Source organism: Rhinichthys klamathensis, unplaced genomic scaffold (genome assembly GCF_029890125.1).
Source record: "Rhinichthys klamathensis goyatoka isolate OS25496 unplaced genomic scaffold, OSU_Roscu_1.1 h1tg000123l_1, whole genome shotgun sequence".
Taxonomy (NCBI): Eukaryota; Metazoa; Chordata; class Actinopteri; order Cypriniformes; family Leuciscidae; genus Rhinichthys; species Rhinichthys klamathensis.
The window spans coordinates 9,709,584-9,725,270 of NW_026606660.1; the positions used below are offsets into that span (position 1 = coordinate 9,709,584).

General features: G+C 35.7%; 1 protein-coding gene and 1 long non-coding RNA gene across 2 annotated transcripts in view; one reads left to right on the forward strand and one right to left on the reverse strand.

The window, feature by feature from the left end:
• Window positions 1–15,687, reverse strand: part of smyd3 (SET and MYND domain containing 3) — a 216,450-nt gene that overhangs the window by 101,431 nt on the left and 99,332 nt on the right. The window lies entirely within an intron of this gene.
• On the forward strand, window positions 3,101–5,075 carry LOC130089044 (uncharacterized). The gene is made up of 2 exons (XR_008807521.1): window positions 3,101–3,465; window positions 4,250–5,075. It is a non-coding gene; the product is annotated as an uncharacterized LOC130089044 (long non-coding RNA).

The window sequence follows — 15,687 nt, forward strand, 5'->3', positions numbered from 1 at the left end:
CCTTTTGGGAGACAATAAATGTATTTATCCTGCTCTTTGATCTTTGAAACTTCGGAGTCATTTTACATTCACAAAAAAAACTACATTACACACTTCATGAAAGGTAATATCTGAAAAAGCATAATGGGACACTTTAAAGGGATAGTTCACTTTGAAATTAATTTTTGATATGTTTTAGCTTACCTCAAGGGCATCCGAGATGTAGGTGTCTTTGTTTCCGCAGTAGTTTCAATTTTGAAATACACGAAACGAGCGGTTTGTGTGAGAAAACGAACAGTATTTATATCGTTTTTACCTCTTGTAACCCACAGACCGAAGCGCCGGCGCCCTCAGATCACTTGGACGTGCCTGTGTTTACAAGAGGTAAAAACGATATAAATACTGTTCGTTTTCTCACACAAACCGCTCGTTTCGTGTCTTAGGCCATCAATGTGTACTTACATTTACAAGTCATTAAATCATGTTTAATTTGGACTTCTCTGTGCATGCTCTTTAAGGAAGTGACCATAGACCTGCATTATATGACTGACAGACAAGAACGGTTTGACCTAAAAATATCAAAATTGAAACTACTGCGGAAACAAAGACACCTACATCTTGGATGCCCTTGAGGTAAGCTAAAACATATCAAAAATTAATTTCAAAGTGAACTATCCCTTTAATGCTCTAAAATCATGTGTTTTTATTAAAAGATCACAGAAAATAGAAGGCTATTGAGGCTTACAATGTATACACATTAAACATTGGGAGCACTGGAATGTTTCAAAATCATGAAAATGTCTTTTTTTTATATATATGGGTAGTTCTATGTTTCATCTCCAGGGTTTTAACAAGGATCTTAACAGCTAAATGCACTTTTCTCATCTTTGTTAGCCCTTCACAACAACAGGATAAAGCATTTGCCCTTTGGGGTGTCTCTGGGGATCGGGTTAATTGCAGCACAATAGGAGTGTGAACTATTGATTATCGGTCCAATGTTGCATGTAACTTCATTCAGCTTCATTAAAGGATCATTACTAAGACAGTGTAAAAGCAGGTCATCAATGGTCACATCAACCTTTAGTTTTTGCAGTGCATATACTGTACACGTGTGTCAGCCTGTGCCAGTGCTGAGACTTTATTACAAACATTTCGGCCTTAGAAAACTGTCTGAGGAACAGCATATCTGAACCACCACAATGCATTTCAATAAAGCCTCTTTAATGCATTCAGAGGGAAACGTCGACTGGTTCTCCTCTAATAACACACTTCTGTAATGGAGTTTGGTGGATTATGGGATTTAGAGTGCACTGACCCTCATGTGAATATTACACAATTATCCTCAGTTGAGAAGATTCCCGTAATCTAATGACAACGTTAAATGAGCTCCCACGTGTCCTTTCTGCACTACATGCGACAACTTTAAAAACGTACATTTTAGTTGAACAAGATACTGATGAGTAACATAGTTTAGTTATAAGAGGCACATTCAGAATGAAAATGAAGGAATAACAGTCGGTCGTGCCTTTACAAAGGCAACGATTTTTGGATAGAAAATGTCCAAAAACTACTAGAACAATGTAATCTATTTTGTTGTCTTGTGTATTTGCATTCTTCCAAATGATTCCAACAATGTTTAAATCCATGCCATTCAGCAACACAAGTCCATCCAGCTTTTATTAATATGATATTCTAATATCGATCTAGCTTATGCAGTGCGCAATAAGTGTCTCATTCTAGCCACCGGGTAACATTAAAACAACTTTCAACACACTCAAATGTAATTTTTTTGTATGATTGTTTAACCTAATGCTTATTATTGGACGCTCCTTTCATTTTGTTGTTTATGTATATTTTACGATTACACAATACAGATTGTCACTATCCACGATACATATTTGAACCAAAGACAGTCTCAAAAACACGGTTTGAAATCGCTGGTGTTTCTGACGTCACAAACTATCTTGTAACCAATCAGGTCAACGTGTGATCGTCAGCGAGTGGATGTCAGAGCTGGTGTGAGTGAGTGGAGGCGGGGTTCATTTGCATATTCATAGGACCGTGTTGGACATGGAGGTGTATTAGCAGAATACTTGAATTTCTATCCCAATTTTGAAACATATATATATATAAAACAAAAAAAAAATGTTTATATATTAAAACATAATGTGGCGATTATTTTAATTAAATTAATAAAATACTTTCCAAGTAATTGGTATTTCTAATTGGAACTTGATGGAAATAAAGCAATATTTTTTTTTATTCATAAAAAATGCATGATAAATCTGGCATAAGTGCAAAAACAGCTTCATATTATATTAAAAACACCCAAAACAGGAGGTTTTTTTTGTACAAAACTGCCTAAATACAACAGTCTGCATTATATATTCACAGTCATACCACCTAGCTTAGTGTCAATTTGTTGCTATATGAATATAAATGCAGAAAACACACACACACACACACACACAAATAATCAAATTGAATTTACAATAGCTACTAGGCATAGTTATATTAATTTTTTAGATGCATTGGATGGTCTGGACTCACCAGGTCCATTTTTTTTTCAAAGCTGCTGACTGACTCTGAAAGCTAATAAACGGTGCATCCAAATTGATACATTTGTATAAAAGGTTTTGCTGTTTTTTTTATCTTCATTTTTTCAATTTCTCACATAATGCATTGATTAATTCAGTAAAATCAAACACAACATGTTGTGATCTCCTTTCTTAAATATGGAATTATTTTTGTGCCGATAAAAATGAACGTAACTTTTCAAGAAATTAATGAATATATAAATTGAAACTGAATAAAATATCTTTGAAACTGAAAAAGAATGAATCGCAGGCAATTTTTTTGACTTTGTTTTTAATATACACTGCATGTTTTGCTAACTATTCCTCATATTTCTTTTACTGATCTTAACTTACAAATGCGCTTCAAGAGTTTTCATTTACACTTCTGAAGTTTTCGTTTGGTTCTGAAGTTTTCATTTACGCTTCTGAAGTTTTCGTTTACGCTCCCTGAGTTTTCGTTCGCTGTTCTGACACAATTCTCTCGTGGGGGCGGGGCTAGTAGCAGTGTGTTTTCATTGGCTACTGAGTTTTTGATTGACAGCTTCTTGACCTGGAAGTGAAGACGTCAGTGTTGTGTTTACATGTGTGGATGTGAACGTCTGTAAGCGCAGCTTTCTATTTCATTTAGGTGATATTAAGTTTATATCTGTATTTATTTACTGCTACACTATATTGTTGAGATGATTTCTTATAGAAGGAATAGTACAGACGAATGATATAATTTGTCATCGTCGATATCAGAATACTGGATAGCCTAACAGTTACTCGTGGTAAGTCAGATTTTTTTTTATTAATTAATACTAAACTAATACTATTTATAATACAGTACTTGCTTTTTCAGGTGGAGAGGCATATTAGAGCTCAGTGAGAGCCCATAACATTATACAGCAGTGTCGTCTTGATTTAATTGGTAAGTTAGCCCAATCATTACATGACTTGTTTATCTAACGTTACATACGGTTACATTACAGTCTTCGATTAGATCATATTTCCCCCCTGCCACCCCAAACAACATTGGGCTATACTGTACAGTATCTGAACTGTAGCCTACAGTACAAAAAGTACTGTATCAGACAATGACCGATGCCATTGGACCAGAGCGCTGTCAATCACTGCCCGATTCATCTTTGGTAATGTAAAGCCAATTGCTGAGTAATTTGCGATGCAGAGTTTTTAAAAGAGTAGAGACAGGACTTGACCACATTTCACGTCTCTATTCATAATATGTAAACACTCAATTATTTTGAAGTATCACCCTGCGCAATATTTATTCTGCAAAATGCAACAAAATGCTTTTTCTGTGTCCATATTTGAGCAATAATAACGCAACAAAAAAAAAACATTTCGGAGAAAAATGTTGAATTTTTAATAGTCTTTAATAATAAATATATGTCCAAATGCAAAACCTAATACATGCAAGTAATTATGACTGAAAACATCCAGCAACTAGGGAATACACAGCCATGGATAAATGTTTATAGGGCTATACAGCCATCTACTGGTTACACAACAGTATTACAGATGATAAATGGTGCATGACTCGGAGGTAAATATTTAGTACTGTAAAATCCCTTAGAACATTTATATAGTTTGTTTGAAATAATTATTTTAAGTCTGCAACTTGTTACTGCATGTGGGAGTTCAAAGCAGTTTGTATTGTTAGATTATAATACATTTCCTTTCTCATTTTCCAGGGAGTTGAGCAACTTTTCCATAAACAAAATTCTAATGCTGACACAGAGGATGGAGTTATAATACCAGAGATCAACTGTCTCCATCAGACAATAATGTTACTTTGTTCAGACATATCACCTTTGAATGACTGGGATCCTGATCTTCAGACACCTGATGTATTTTATTTTAATATTATAAAATAGCAAATATTTTAATTTCTTTGGAGCTCTAGATTAAAACAAACACAGTTTACAAGTACACAAGAGGTTGCAGTTTATCCTTATTAGTCTATGCTGATCATGGATTAGCATACCAACAGCATATGAATGGGATAGTTCACCCAAAAATAAAATTCTCACTTATTTTACTCACCCTCATGCTGTCCCAGATGCATTTTACTTTCTTTCTACAGATAAATACGAATTAAGATTTTAAGGAAAGTAATCCATCTCTGCGAGTCCTAAAGATGCTTTAAAAACCACACACAGTGTGGTGTCCATGCGACCTCAGTGGATGAATCAATGCCTTCTGAAGTGAAACAATAGGATAAGAAAAATACTAATAATGTAATCTGTTTTAACTATTAAAAATCACTTCCGACAAACTGTCATACATGGGTTGCAATCCACTTGTCTTATATGGACTCACAGAGATGGATTATTTCCTTAAAAATCTTTGTAATTATGCATTTTGTATGTATATTATGAGAATACTGTGCATTACATGTATAGTATGCAGTTAATGTTTTGTGGCTTCTGGTCTTTCCTGTCACAACATAATCGCATCCAAGACTTTCACTTTGATACTTGTGTATATGCTGTAGTGACAATAAAGAATGTAAATTTATTTGATTTTTTATTTAAATTCATTTAACTGATTTTATAAGTCATAATTGAACCTGTTGATGATTGTTCAAATAAATTTACAATTTTAAATGTTAGAAGATAATATTAACTAAATGAAATAAATAAAATTATCAGCATGATTAAAAAAATGGCAACAAAAATATTCTTTGTGTGAATATGTAATGAAATGCCCTTTGAGGTCTGCCACGATTGTAATTTTCATAGTTTAAATTCCTCTTATTTAAGTGATCATACATTTTGATAGTGTAAATGCATATGGTAACAATGAGAAATTTGATGGCCATGGTTGCCAACCTTGATTACCTGGTTGAAGTGAAACTTTCTTGACGGCTGAATATATCACACACGTATACTAGTAGGCTATTCTCTTTAAATTGTAATAGCACAACCTAATCAGAGCCTAACATGCAAAAGAATCATCAGGAATAAACAAATATTCTCCTAAAACATTGGACACAATATTTTAAGTAGGCATATACAGTAGGCTTACTTTGATGTACAATTACACCTGAATAGACTGAAGAGATCTCTTGCGCTCCTAAAAGTTTCTGTTGACAAAGTAGTAGCAGCAGCAGGTAAATACAGATAAAATTCAAAAACAAACATAACTTAATATCACCTAAATGAAATAGAAAGCTGCGCTTACAGGCGCTCACATCCACACAAGTAAACGCAACACTGACGTCTTCACTTTAGTGATGTGACATCTGAAGCGAGGCTCCGGAGCTTGTGTCGAGCAAAAAGGGGCGTTCCAGATGAAGCCCCGATTCGAGGCTTGTGTCGTTTCCGTGAAAATCACGTGACGATAACAAACGAGGCCTCGGATTGTGTTGAATACGTCATTGCTTCATTCTGAGTATCGCTTCCGGATAAAAGTGGTTCGAAACCTCGCGCCTCTCGTGGGTTTTGCAGTAGTGATGGGAAGTTCGGTTCTTTTCCGCGAACCGGTTCTTTCGGACAGTTCGTTTCAATGAACCGGTTCAAAAAACCGGTTCACCAGTTCTTTTACGTCCTCGCGTAATGACGTCAATTATATCATCCCGGCGGATAAAAATACTTTAAATTAAAGGCATTTGTATTCATAACTTCACTTAAATAATAGTACTCATCGTCATAATCCTCTTGGATAAGTTTCTTACATTTACATTTTGCAAACGAACCAGCCTACAGGCGATGTGCAAACGCGGATGTTTAACATGTCTTAAATATATAAAGTGCATAAGTGGTCTTCATCATTTTATTTGTAATAAACTTACATTTCGCCGAATTCGGCCCCTCATTTAAGTCCTCGGTTCACCCGTGCTGCGTGCTCATCAGCACATCATCAGTTGGCCGAAAGAAAGTTCTGTTCAGAGACGGTGCTATCACGCATGCTCAGTATCTCCAGCTCATCGGTTCTCCGTATCGAACGTGTCCGAAAGAAACAGTTCTCGGTTCTGTACTGGTGATTCAAGAACTGCAACAACCAGTTCTTGACTCGAGAACCGTAGCATAGGCCTGTGTGCTGAGCTGAGAACTGCTGAAACCTGAATATACAGTCGACAAAACTAAAAAAATCGATGCATGTCTTTCTTCTCCAATATGTTTAATACGTTATGTTTTAACACATTATAAACATTTACTAAGCAGTACTGTGCAGTGTGCACCATTAAAACTTTGGCAATAGTTTACATCAAATATTTATATCAACTTACTTAGAAATTAAATGAGCTGTTCCTGAAAATATTATTTTAATAAATGTTTAGTTTGACAGTGTTACAATCCATTCATTGTGTTTCCAAACTTTAAAATAATACAGTGATAATACAGTAATTATGTGATAAACATGTTTCCAACATGTTTTTTTTATTACACTTACTGATGTTCAACTAAATAAATACTTAAGAAACGTAAATTTCGTCCCTCAGAAAAAAAATTGCACGCATGCTCAGCTTATCGATCAGTTGTTCTCATTATGTCAAACGTGTTCGAAAGAAACAGTTCTCGGTTCTGTACTGGTGATCCGATAACCGCTGTACATGTGCGTTCGGTAGTACGCGCATGCGCAGTATCAGCTCGTGCTCATCACTTCTCTCAAAAACAACACGTTTCAAACTGTTGGATTTACTGGAGTGAAATATACTCCGGGATATTGGTTTATTTCGAGTCAGAGGGACTGTCAGGCATGTCTGAAAGTGAGTAACTTTAGTAACTTGTGTATCAGCACTGACGCAAGACGCGAACTGTTTCGAACGATTCAGTCCGATTTAGTGTACTGGTTCGACCGGTTCACTAAAAAGAACCGGTTCAAAAGAACGATTCGTTCACGAACCGGCCATCACTATTTTGCAGTAGGCGTTTGCATTGGTGTTGAAGTGTTGGTTGTACGAAGTAGTGAGTAGCGAGTTGTAGCGAGTTTGTAGTAGCATAGTTATCATTATATATCATAGCCTGTATTATATATTATATTACATTATACTTAGTTTAGTAGATTATTAGATTATTAGAGTAAAGTATACATAGTTCAGTAGATTATTAGAGTAAATTAGCCTATATCTAGTTCTAGTTGCTATATATATATACATATATTGGTAGTAGTGTTATTATTGTATATATATATATAATATATATATATATATATATATATATATATATATATATATATATATATATATATATTATTGCTATTATTATTATTCTAAGACTAGACTGTAGGGAAAGCCTTAGAGGGCAAACGTTAAAGGCAAACCTAGAGCCCTTACAATGGAGCCAGCAAGAAAGAGGAGAACTTCTCCTGTCTGGGAGCATTTTGAATTGATTGCTCATAACAAGGTTTGTATACATTTATATAATTTATTATCATAACATCACATAATCCTCACCATATCGCTGTATAATCACAATGTGTATTATCTGCATGTTGAAGGTGAAAAGTTTGCTGTTCCACTCCCAGTTCCATAAGCACTACATAATTGTACTCCCAGTTCCATAATCACTACACTATTGCACTCAGTCAGCACTGCACTCAGTGATTTCTTGACACTCATTTGGGCCATTCACTGTCATCACTAACCCAAAGAACTACTGAATACAAAGTTATGTGTGTGTGAGTTGTGTGTGCATAGGTAAACACAAGCAGAGTAAAAAACTTTATTTAATACACAGGCAATAGAAAAAGGGTGTGCCCACACCATGACAATTTGGTTGCTCAGGATGAATAGATTTGTGTGCGATACATTGCTTTGCACAGCAGGTGTCACTAGGGAGCACACTGTTTCATGAGGCTTCAGGTAAACGAACCTTTTGGTGAACCAATGGGCTGGAAAGCCTCAGTGGTTCAGGAAGCCTCATTTGGCCATCACTACTTCACTTCCAGGTCAAGAAGCTGTCAATCAAAAACGCAGTAGCCAATGAGAACACACTGCTACTAGCCCCGCCCCCACGAGAGAATTGTGTCAGAACAGCGAACGAAAACTCAGGGAGCGTAAACGAAAACTTCAGAAGCGTAAATGAAAACTTCAGAAGCAAACGAAAATTTCAGAAGTGTAAATGAAAACTCTTGAAGCGCATTTGTAAGTTTAGATCAGTAAAAGAAATATGAGGAATAGTTAGCAAAACATGCAGTGTATTAAAAACAAAGTCAAAAAAATTGCCTGCGATTCATTCTTTTTCAGTTTCAAAGATATTTTATTCAGTTTCAATTTATATTTTCATTGATTTCTTGAAAAGTTACGTTCATTTTTATCGGCACTAAAATAATTCCATACTTAAACAGGCAAAACTTCATCCGACAACATCGCTGCATCTCATATAAACAACACGCACTAGTAAAAATGAACAACAACGCAGAAGAAGAGCATGACTGTGTTCCAAGGGAACTAATGCATCCAACTGAGTCATTCTGACAGCCAGATCTTCGATTTTCATGGGTTACGTATATGTTTATGACTCAACAAAAACAAACACAGAGCACTGTGACACGCACAGAGCATACAATGCTCCCATGATGCACTGGGGCCAGAGAGAATGCATGCTTTAGCAATTGAAAAAATTGCTCTGGCAATGCCCGTCGGACATGCCATGTACATTTTCCAAAAAGCAATGCATTTCAGGTCAAATGATGTTCATAAGACAAACCAACAGGATTATAAGTCAATGAGTTTAAGCCGCATGAATCTTTTGATCATTTCATGCTTCTGGTAATGAGAGTTTACATCATGCGAACACAGCGCGAGAGAAAAAACAGTCTGTTTCAGCAAACTTTTTGGTGCTGTGCTTGGACGCAGACATCAAAGATTTCTCGCTCCTTTCATACTGAGTGCTTAGTTTGGAGGAAACTTCTGGCTTTGTTCTAGATTGATTGGATTAGATGGAGAACCTTGTGAACTCCTCCATCATGATGCTGCTCTCATAGCAGCTAATTTTAGATGGATCCCCTTGGCTTTCTTCTTTCCCTTCCTGTTTTTTCTCTCTCCCGTATGAAGGCCAAATGAAGTGTCAAGGTGACTTTTATTTTAAGCAAGCAGGCGTCACTTCAATAAACCAAATATGCTAAAAAGACCTTTTAATGCTTTATTCACATGTGATTAAGCAAAATGAATCTCACTTGGGATCAAACAATCTAGGTGAAACTCATTAAACATATCAAGAACATGATCATATTTTACCCCCAAATCAAAAGGAATAAAAAATAAAATAAAAAAAGAAGCCTGACCATGATCATTAAGTCTCTTTGCATTACATGCACAATACCTGACGTATAATGTACATTATTGTAGTGTTTGTTGTACTGCCATTAATTTATTATGATTTAAATAAAAAGGTATTATAGTACATGAGAATCACCATTTCCATTCACTAATCACCATCAAGAACCATAGGATTTACTTTTTTTTTTTTTTTATAAAAATAAAATCAGTACAATGTCCATCAGAGACATGACACAGTGGGGCTGAAATGAAATAAAAGAAAATGCTACAGTAAAATAAAACAATTTAACTTTATATGTGAAAGTGGATTTGAAGGGAATAGGGAAAATATGCTTAATTTCCATAACATAATGGCCCAATGTAAAAAAAACACATATGTGAAAATGAAGTTTTTTGCATTACATTAAGCACATCAACCCCTATCATTACAAATATAAATAAACACATAAATAAATAAATAGTAAAATGTCAATTAGAGACATGAAAGTGGTGCTAATAATAATAACAACAATAATAATAAATAAATAAATAATTTTCCACTTGAAGGTGAAAGGAAAAATATGATTAAAGAAAATAATGAATACATTTCTTTTTTTTAAAGTATACTGTTCAAATGATAATGTCTTTTTCTTTTTGATTTCTGGGGTGAAATATGATCATGTTAGTGTCAATGTCCTGCATGTTTTCATGATATTCACCCTGATAGGTATCTAAAAATGAGCAAAAACCTCACCTTGATTCTTTACTTACACCGCACTGTATAAACATCTCCTAATGCTTGACAACAGCGTCTCTTGAGCCCTGATGAGATTTGGGCGCATCTTTGCCCCTGTTAGAGCACAAGGTGAGCACATATTCATGCCTTGGCACGTGCTAATTGTTTGTACGCTGTAGACTAAGGTGAACAAACCTCCCCGCGGGACCTTCCCTGATCCCATTTGCATCTCTAAAAGGAACGAGGAGGCATGAGTCAAGGAGGGCCGGCGAGGTTTGTCAGGCGGGGAGGCGAGCGCTGTTTAGCCCAAGGTCATTGCTACTTGAGCAATCACTAATGCGTCCACATAGAAAAGCTCAACAGCGCGCAATCCAATTACACCCGGATGGCCGTTTTTCTGCTGTGTATTATATAAAAAAATTGAATGCAAATATAAACAAATTGGCAGCCTTCATGCACAGCAAGGATCAATGAGGGAAAAGTGGTTTGATATTGGGCGGCTATGGAATGCTAATGGAGATAATCCCCAGGAAGGCGGCACAGAAAACCGTCCAGACACTTTGAATGAAGTAATAAACACTGATGTGATAAAGCCATAGTGCGTTTGTGTTTGTGCCTGTCTGAACTTTAAATGCCAGTTTCTTTTTTAAAGACCCCATCAAATCAAATCTGGATGGCTTTTAGTCTGTGTCTGTTAGCACTGAAGCCATTTATTTGCTAGCTCACTCCTAGTACAAAATATTATTATACTGTAGTGTATATACACATTTACAGCCTTTCTCTTCCAGAAAACAAAGCAAAAAATATCAACAACATCATCTGCCACTAGAGAAGAATAGGCTCTCTGGAATATCTAACTCTGTACTATTAATGATAACTAATAGCCACATATTAGACATTGTTTGACGTTACTGTTGTGGGTAATGCAGCCTTTTAGAAATGTATTATTATTATGACACAAAATAAGATATTTGAAAGCATTTTTTTTTCTTCAAAGTTTCAATTAACTGGACCCCACTGATTTTCAGTGCATGGACAAAATTATACTTTTTTATTTTTTATTAAATTATATAAAAAAAAAAAAATATATATATATATATAAACATTATATAACAGACAGCTGGCTCTAAAATTGTATGCGATCCCCCCTTTTCACAATCCAATCAATTACCAAATGGATCAAGTCCCGCCCCATATTTTCCCCCCCTGAAATATATCTAATACTCTTTTTCGCTCTGAAATACAACACATTAAGGGCGTAAAATATGCAAATGCCATTTCATGTTGACTTTAAGGTCTAGGATACACAGTTAATGTCTTAGATTTTGAGGTTCAGAAACTATCTTTGATTGATTTAAATAGTGCAGACCAAATGATCTCACAAGACTGTAAATAATCAACGCATTCTCATCCTTTGGCGTCATATAGGTGACACCCTATAGCGTCAATATAACACACACTGTTATGGGTAGGTTTAGGTCTGGGGTAGGGTACGGTTATGACGCCTTGGGATCTGCGTCTCATATTGACGCGCTAAAGGATGCCATGTGCGTCGGATTTAGACGAGCGTCACCTGTATGACGCCTTGGGTTCTGCGTCTCATATTGATGCTAAAGAATGGCATGTGTGTAAGATTTCAACGAAATGTCCAAAGCGTCACATGTATGACGCCAAAGGATGAGAACGGGCTGGAATAATCACTGTCACTAAACTCTATGGTTCCATTCTACAGAATTCCTTTCATTCAGTCTAACAAGAAAATAAATATCTTGAGCATATGTTGCTCAATAACAATAACAGACTACCCAGGTATGTTACGTTATGTGTACATTTAAAAAGGGACGGCAAATCCTATGCAATACAGCATAATAGAAGACAATGTGCAGGATGTATGGTTTAAGTAAGACGCATATGTGCCATCCTTCCCAGCATCTGTATTGTCTAATCATATTAGTATTGTCTCTTTTGTGCAGGTAAAGAAGAAAAGGGTAATTCCACTGTTTTGAACTGTCATTAGATTATTATTTTGTGCCAATTTAAGGTTGCTGTGACACCACACCAGCACAATGCAATCAATATATAGACTCCTACAAGCAAGCCTTAGATGACAGACACCCTTTGTAGCTTCAGTATAGTAAATTAGAACAATTATGCTGTTTCAGATAATCTCTGCAAATCTCTGATGTCTTGCCCAGGTCACCCTGTGTGTGTTATTATATAATACACAGACCTCAACAGAAACACTCTGACAGGTCATGTCATAGACATAAAAGATGCTGAAGTCTTGAAAGCACATAAATGTGACGACCTTATAGAGAAAACTTCAGGTCCAAACCACAGTCCTCCTCTTATACTACTAAATAATATTACATTTGAACATTATCCCATTAACATTGTCATAATACCCCCAATTCAAAATATGGCAGCGATGATGCCATTGCAACATTTGCATACTGAACTGCGATAGTCTTCTTTAGTGCATATTGTTAGTTGCATATTGAATTGCGATTTTATACATCCAGATACTTATTCATTATATTCATTAATTTAAATAAATGTAAAAATAAATGAAATTATACTTTAGACGCATAAAATGCCCATCTTTTTTAAATCTATTTATTCTATTTAAAAATCACGAAATGTGAATAAATAAATAAAAACTTCTATAAATGCAGTTTTTTTCGTTGTTGTTGTAGCTATAAACAATTTTACACATCAAGATGGTTTACATAAAGCTTTAACAGCATGCAATACGTTCACAAAATCTGTGTGCAAATATTTTTGATTGTCATAATTGTGGTACAGGTATCCTGAGTCTATAAATATGCATTTAAATGTCAGTATGTGAAAAGGGGAGCTAGATGTGCATGTACACGTGGCAGTCCTGTCCGTGTGTGTGCGTGTTTGGTGTAGCGTTTCATAATAAATGGTGATTTAAGGCCTTCTGTTTGTTTCCTCGTGATAAACTGCTGCCCAAAGCCATGAAAATTACCCTCATCCATCTTGCGGTGCGGCAAAGCGTTGCATCGATGCAAAATGGAGCGGCGTAAAATGACCCACAGTCACCGTGTCTGTGTTAAATATATAGCTCTGTTCACTTCTTCATTTACAAAAAAACTCATTAAGCACACTGCCTGACAGACTGCTGTCCACAAGCATTCACCTCTCTGCTGTTCAAATAAAAGCAGACAGGTCACAAGCAGATGCAGGGAGTGAAAGATATTGCAATGTCAGGTTGGGGTTAAAGGTGTCACTAAATGTGTATAGATGAGAGCACTTACTCAAAATCTGCGACTGCATCCCCACACGTACTGTATGTGCATTTAGTAAAACAGAACTGAACCATTGGGACATCCTACAGTGTCGAAAAATTGCCTCTTGATACTAAAGACCTCTCTGTCACATACTGTTCGAGTTGACATATCAACGCCTCAAAATTCACTATTACTTTCAGTATTATTGACTATTTAGACATTATACTGTATTTGGCATACGCTGTAAAAAAACAACAACAAAAAAACCAGTGAAATAACAGTAAAGTACTGGCACCAGATATATTAGCAATATACTATAAATGTACAGTATTCGTATAGTGAAATTACAAAATATTTCCGCAAAAATGAAATACAGCTGATTATGTATTTTTCTAGCTTACAGTAGCGGAGATGTCAAGCAATATACTGTAATTCTACAATATTCATACTGTGAATTACTTTACCTTTTACTTAAAAAATTAAATGCACTATATTTCTGTGATTATTTCAATTTACAGTAACATTCTGGTTAGGGGGTTGCCAGTAGATTACTTTAAATTTTCACTCTTTAGAAAGGCAGCTGATAACAAGGTAACTCAAATTAGCTAAGTTATCAAACTTCAATGCCATAAACAGTAGAATATGCAAATTATTCAACCTGGGTCTTTCCATGCAGGCATAACTGCAACATTCTATGGTCAGAGCTGGAAATAAAGGCCCGCACCAACTAAATGAGGCTATTTAACTCCAGACGTGTCTGGATATCCTTTATGGGGGCTAGTATTTCTACAGGGACCTTGTGCATGCCAGTAGTCACATATAGGGCTCTAGAACAGTGTAAATAATTCACAGTAATGGTCTCGGTGTGTCTAAGACAGGCTGCCGTGACTGGATGAAATATTATGGCAAACATAATTAAGCCATCAGTGCACTTTGTGAACTGGGGGTTGTTTGTCGTCTTCTTGTCAGGTCATGTGATTGGAGAGGTGATTGCTTTGTGATGACTTTCCACCCCAAAAAATACTGACTGACCGATTTGAGAGTTTTTAGCCTAATGTATTAGTCTAGTCAAGGTTTACAGTTGTTGCTCTCCCTCATAAGTATAAAAAAACAGCACAACTTTTTTCAACATTGATAAGAAGAAAAGTTTCTTGAGCAGCAAATCAGCATATTAGAATCATTTCTGAAGGATCATGTAACTGAAAATCCCTCACTTTTTACAGATTTTAAGGGAGTTGTGGGCTAGGTACTAAAAGATTGCTCGTTTGATTCTGGACTATAAGACATTTAACCTCAGAAATTGTCCATGTAATAGGGTTTCAGGCACCCTTCTGTGGTGATTATGGCTTGAAAATCACTGAAACAAAACCAGGCCTAATTGCATAGCAATAAATATATGTACATGCGTAAAGATTATTATATTCTGACTGTAAGATGAATATGTAGGGTGTTATATTTCAAATTAAGTTAAGCAGCGAACTGCATCTTCTCACTACACAAAGAACAGTAGATCAATCAAATCAGGGAGTAATATATTAGTTAGACAAGCCAGGCTTACACATGTTAATTAAACTAGTTTACCACAATCTATAAACAGAATGAGCACGTAAATGCTTCATTTAACTTTCAGAAAATGAACATATGCAAAACCATTTTACAACGTACAGTTTTAGAATATCTCCAGGGAGATGCACTAACCTGATCATTTACAATGCAGACAAATATGGAAAAGTGTGTTTAAAAAACATGCATAATTTAATAAAGCACATTAAATACCAGAATGGCATCAAAACCTCATGACTGCATGTAAAACAATATTTGAAGTTAGGTTACAGTTTACTAAAGTAGATACAGTTTACTAAAGTAGATTTTTGAGTGATGGTTGCTATTAAAAAATGTGTTTTGGGTGGTTGCCAGGGCGTTGCTATGCAGTAG